This window comes from Drosophila subpulchrella, chromosome X, assembly GCF_014743375.2.
Source record: "Drosophila subpulchrella strain 33 F10 #4 breed RU33 chromosome X, RU_Dsub_v1.1 Primary Assembly, whole genome shotgun sequence".
NCBI classification, from domain to species: domain Eukaryota; kingdom Metazoa; phylum Arthropoda; class Insecta; order Diptera; family Drosophilidae; genus Drosophila; species Drosophila subpulchrella.
Genome location: NC_050613.1, coordinates 19,184,233 through 19,190,860, shown reverse-complemented (window position 1 = coordinate 19,190,860; position 6,628 = coordinate 19,184,233).

Genomic DNA, 6,628 nt, shown 5'->3' with positions numbered 1-6,628 from the left:
CACACACACAGACACACGAACAAAAAAAACCAGTATCCTGGCCGCACAGTGGAATGCGGCAGTGGGTGCACAGTGGAGCGGATCGGCGGCCCACTGGGCAAAAGGCTGAACTCTGTGCTGCGGCGGCGACAAACAAATTGATTCGAATTAAAATTACGCCGAGCGAGTTGTGGAGTTTGTGTAGTTTGTGGAGAATAATGGAGACAAGAGCGGAGCAGCAAGTCGGTGCGAGCGGGATGGCGCGACAGGCGCGTTTAAATGAAAAATATGGAGTTCGTTTTGTCTTCTTCGTGTGTTTGTTTAATAAAAATGCGCACATGTATGTGTGTGTGTGTGTGTGGAGCGGGGGGTGGGTCACCAGTCAGCGGGGGGGTGGGTCACCAGTCAGCAGGAAAAAGGGGAAAAAAGTGTCACCACTGTTGGTTGGCTGTTCGTGGTTTGAGTCCGTGCTAAAAAGTGAGATGGCGACACCTGCTGCAGCAGCAACAACAACAGCAACAACAAAGGCAACAACAAACTCATTTTCAACACTTGACGGTCAGCTGTTGTTGTTGTTGCTTTTGGGTCGCATGCGCGACTGCAAGCAAAAATCATTAACGTTCAAATTTATGTGCGCCAAAGCGAGAAATAACAAAACGAAAACGGCGAAAAGGCAGAAAAGCCAGAAGAAGAAGCAGAAGAAGTACAAGAAGAAGCGGCAGCCGCAGCAGCGACGTCGACGTCGGCAGCGCAGTCGTGGCAATAAAAAGAAAAATGGTTTCACTTAACAAACATGCCAAGGCGCCGTCCGCAAAAACCCACCACCCACAACCCACCACCCACCACCCCCAAAAGAAAACAAAAAAAAAAAGTAACAAACGAAACACCCACACTTAACCCCCCGCAGCCACACTTAACCCCTCGCTGGCCCACAAATGGCCAATGCAATAATGGTATTTTTCTGCCTCACTAAATCGTGCGAAAGAGAGGCAACGACCCAAAAGAGCAAAAGAGAGAGAGAGGCACACAAGTAGAGTGAGCGAACGAGAGCGAGCAATGCGCAACAGGGAAAATGAAATGAAAAACGCCAAAAAAATTGATTTAAAGTGAATCAGTGTGTGTGTGTGTGCGTGTGCGTGTGCTTGCAGACCAAACGAAAGAGCGAGAGGGAGAGGGCAATAGCCGAGGTAGCCAGACAGCCGAGACTCCCCACTGGTGTAAGCGAGACAAACATATTGCGCAGACAGGCGTGGCCAGCGAAAAAATAGTGGGAAATTTCATATAAATATGATTATGGCCAATTTAAGGCCCCAGTAAGAAGAAGACGGCTAGCAAAAGGAGAAGCAAAGAAAGGAGAAGAAAGAATGGGTCGCAGAAGAAAGAGAGGGCCAGGCAGCGCTGCCCCTACGCGAGCAGAGCAAAAACTGACATTTTATTGATTGTTTTATGCGATTATAATGTAATAATGTCTTAAATATGCGGGGGAAATGGGTAGAAACGGCAATCGGCCAGCGAAGGGAACCCCCTTTTAAATACACCCACTTTTCCGAGGCAGTTTCAATGCGCAGCTGCCGTCTTTGGAAAATGAATTATGGCTGCGAGAATGGGACGGAGAACGACTAGAGGGGGCGAGAGAAAGAGAGAGAGATAGGCGGGCCAGTGACCACCCGAAAACCCCCTGCTTTTCCACCCATAAGCCCCCGTTTTCTGGACTCTCCTTCATCATTGCTTTCTGATTGGCAAAAAAGGAAGAAGAAAATTCCATTTGCAGCTTCTTCTATTTTTTAGGTGTGGGGGAGGGGGGGCGTTGGGTCTATCGCCACATGAAGATCTATATAATAAAGCCGCCCCCACAAACACTGAATACGAACCCAAACCATTTCGGCGTAGCCGCACTCAACTCAATTCAATTAATTTTCACTTGATTTTTCCACACACAAACAAATTTTCATTTAATTTGCTGCGGGGCGTTGGTTGGCTGTCTTTCCTCTCGCTTTTCCGCATTTTCCCATTTTCCCCCCCCGCTCCTCCGCATTTTCTTCGGCGCCTTATCGGACGCCATTTTCTTGCGCTTGATTTTCTATTAAGTCTTCCCAGCTCTATTCCCCGAACAACTTTTCGCCGCTAATAGGGGTACTCAGGCCCCCGAGCCCCCTTTTCGCACGCCCTGTCTTCCCTGAGTTAGTAGTTGTTGGAAAGTAAATTTGTTGTGACACTTTGTTGCGATTTGATTATTATGTAGGGCCATCATTTCTGGAAGAATTTCCTTGAAATTCCCCTCACATTACGAACAAAAATAAATGATATTGGGAATTACAACTTAAAGTGGTCGTTTAAATCTGAATATAAACAAATAATATTTTTTTTAAATAATGAAACAGAACTGATTATAATGCAAATGCCTACCAAACATAAAGATGAAAATCTTAAAGCCCCTTTTTCATCTCTTTAATATTTTAAGATTGCCATTGTGGAATAGCCCAAAAATCAAACTGTACTGTAAATCCAATTAGACACAACGAGGAAATAGGTCACACAAGGTCATTTTATTATAGCAAAATACGAACAAATTAATTATATCATAGGTAATTACTTTTGAAATGGATTCGCTGTTTAAATATGGCTTTGCGCCATTAAAATAAGCCACCTTCTCTTTAGCCCGACAGCAATGATATAATTTGTTTTGGCTCTTCGCTTCATTTACTTGGTTTATCAAATTGTTGCAATCGCGAATCAATTATTATTAAAAGCGCATTAAAAACAATAAAAATGTCATTTACAGTAAGCATGGGGGAAAAAAACCGGAAAAAAAATGCGAAAAAATCGAGTAGCGAACGCGCGGGCGAAATAAACTAAATGAATATTAAGTTTTAATCATTTCACATTCGATTAAACAAATCAAGTTCGTTTCGGGTTGCGCGGCTTATCGCCGCATATCGACAGACTGTCGACTGTCGACCGTCTCCTGTCCCAGTGATTTTTATTACACTTTATTATTATTTACCTACTGTCGACTAATTTGTTTTTAATTTGTGCTGATAAAATTTATGAATAAATAAAACGGACAGCGGGCAAATAACGAAATTAATAAGCGACGCCGGGAAAGTGGAGTGAAACGACCAGTGACAATAACCAAATGCGGGGCAATCACCGAAATTGTGACATTAGTAGCCCGATTGATTTGTCAAATCATAAACATTTATTGGAGTCGCATTTGTCATGGGGCGGTGGGGAGCTTATTTTCGGGGCCTCGACAGGAAGTTGTCGAGTTTCGGCCATTTCGACTGACGGAAGTGCGCTATAAGGGTAAAAACGAAACAAATCGTAAATAAAAAAGATACATTGGGATTTTTGACAAAAATATGTTTTTTTTAGTTGTTTTTTTGGTCATAATGTAGTCAAACCGAGGCGTACAGAAAAAAGACCGACTGTTCTGAGCAGCTTACAATCTAGGCTCACAATCGCCATCACTTTTAGGGAAATTAATTTTTGGTCAAATTTTCGCATTTTTTATAAGGGGTTGCATCATCTATTTTTGCGAAAATTTAAAAAAAAATTAAAGTTTCTAGGTTTGAATATAAATCGATAGGGAATTTAATTACGAGCTCAACGAGGTATGGCACTCCTTATTCCGGCCTTATTAATACCTATTGCTGACTATGCTACGGATATCTGTGCCCATGTACCCGCAACTTGTGAAGATCCCCTACGTTGGCCTCTCTATATCCGACCCGTAACCCCAGTGCTACCCAAATTTACCCCGCTCCAAGCGTTATCGCCGATGTCTGGTCAGGTATAAAGCGAACACATATAGGTGGGTGAGGGCTTTGTGTGCGCCTCTAATAACTTCATTAGGTGAGCGTTACTCATACAAAATGTCACATGACAATGCAGCCAGGGGCGGAGGTGGGGTAAATATCGGGAATATAGCGAGGGGGGGGCTGGGGTGCGTTGATTTGTTTTGGGTGATAAGCACTTAAATTAAGTCTTAATACAAATGCCGCTTGTCGCACACGTGTCGCATCGTCATCGAGGTCGAGGGGTCGGTTTCAGATTCCGAATCCAGATTCGGCACTCCACCGTACATATCCGTATATCCATGGGTGTGCGGTGAGGGGGGCGGGTGCCTCGACATTGACGTTGCCTGTGAAATGGACATTTAATTATTTGCTGTGATTAAACAGAATGAGAGCAGACACCCCGACCCTGTCACACTTTTGGGTGTTCGTGTGTGTGTGTGTGTCTAATTCCAGGGGCTCAAAGGGGGCGTTTGGGGGGTTACCAGCTTCATATTCCAATTATTTATCTTATCAGCCATATCTTGCAGTTTGTAAATAGTAAAGCCCGCGCTCAAAAACCGCAGACACCCCTCGGAATCAGAACCAGAATCGGAATCAGAATATCTGGTTTTCGAAATTCCAAATCCCTGACAATTTGACAGTTGCATCAGTTCCCCCGAAGGACCTTATCTTCAGCATCTTTTTGTATCCTCGTACCCCTTGTGAAAATATTTACGTTTCCCAGAGAGCAGCAGCGGTATGGGGGTGTTTCCGAACCAGAAATCCGAATCCTTTTCTCCCCCTGTCAAATTAATGAGATTTTGCGTTTTGATTTCTGATGGATCGATTTGAGTGGGTTGGGGATGGGAGTTGGGTGGGTGGTTGGTTGGTGGTTTTGCCTAATCGAAGTGCTTGGTGAAAAGAGGTTAACCTAACCGTCCAATTATATAAATAGCAGGTGACACCTCAGCATATGGGACCCTTGGGTTGACTTTGCTCCTTAATATGCAAATTTACACTTGCCAAATGGCTCTGTGCGCTTTTTATGGGGGGTCTCTCGGTTCGGGGCAGACGACAATCATAATACAAGTGTTAAAACTCACCCACAAAACAGCAGAAACAAATAAGAAATAACAAATAGCGAAACAAAAAAAAACAAAAAACAAGCTCAAACTCAAATTGACTTCTAAAAGCGGCAAAATCAGCAAAAAATTTGCATTTCAATAAACGATTATCGTAACTTTGCGTACGGTTTTTGGTTACGCTCGCAGATTGCCGTTCGGAACGGTTACGGATTACGGATTACGGGTTTAGGGGTTCTAGGGGTTATGGGCCAAGGGTTACGGGTCACAGGCCACGGGGTCTCCGGATCCCCGGATATTTTGTGGGTGGCGTTGGCAATGGCGAAGGTTTACGACTGCCGGCGCGGCCAAATTGTTGGTGTAAAAGTCAAATGTGGAAAATTTATTTTATATATTTTTAGCTTTTAAATTAAATAAAGTTTTCGCCAGCACCGTTTTATTTGCATTGGCATGTTGTCACCTCCACAAAACAGGGTCTACTCGGCATTTCCGCTCACGTTTCCCACCCTGCTTTATTGTTTAGGCCTTTTATTACCCTGGCTGTTGGGGTTTTGGTGGGTTGATATGGAGGAGGCGAAGGAAATTCCGCAGAACTGGGGGAACTCAGAACTAAGAGCTGTCCCACAAATCACGTACGGCTCTTAAATATGGCGCTCGTTTCATGTCCATTTCGTGTCCGGCAAAAGGAGCAGAAATACCCGTACATAATATATAATATCAGGCTATATATAAGCATATATACCTACGTACCGGAGATGGAACAGTCCGTCCATTTTGCATGCAAACGCAATTTGATAACGAGCGAACGTATTAATATCATTGAGCGCCATTATTTCACTGGCCGGCACACACAGTCACCGAACCCCCCCCCTCCAAAAGGGGGCTGGTCAGCCACCCATGGGTCCGTTCGGCAGGCTTTCTGGGGGTCCTCGAGCCCCACTCCCCGAAACTGACGAGCAAAAAATGATGTACATTTGGAGCTGGCAGGAAAAAGACCAAGAAGAAAGTGGCTCGTTTCGGTTTCGAGTCGATTTTTGGATGCCCTTTGGGGCCATAAAAAATCCCCAATAACTTCCCATCCAATAAAATGGTTTCAATTAATTAAATTTTTGTTTAAAAATAAATTATTTTAAGCATAAACTGCTTAAAATCACTAACATGCTTCAATTTGCAATAGGATAAGACTAGCCTCTTTATAAATAATTATTATTATAATTTAGCTTGAAGACAAATAATATAAACATTTTTAGAATCTTACTGAAGCAGAACGTATTCATATTTTGGATTAGATACTTGTTAAAATAAAAACCCTAAAATATGTTGTTTCTTGAGTCTGTTAGAAACAAACAGAAACACCTCTTAACGATTTAAGGGGTCGGAAGATCGCGCCATTAACATAAAAAAAGTTCTGATATCAACTTTTATAACGAAAAGTGCTTGTACATTGGGGAAATCCTAAAAAAAAAGTCAGATTTGAAGATGTATCACACGTTACGATCGGATTTTCAATTCATATGAATTATACATTATATTAATTTATATATATAGATTGTATTTATTATGAAACATAGTATAAATTGAACTAAGAATGATAGATAAGTTTCCCATTGATTCCTTTCTTAGCCGAAGTCTTGGGATATACTGGACAAGTAATGAAATCAGACAGAGTATCCAAATCCATGAAAACCTCGGGGGAAACTGGACCAAAGGGGGCGGCATAGGCGGGGGCGGGGGCGGGGCTTATCGGAGCGCGTGTGCAACATATTGCCACAATTCGCTGCCATTGCC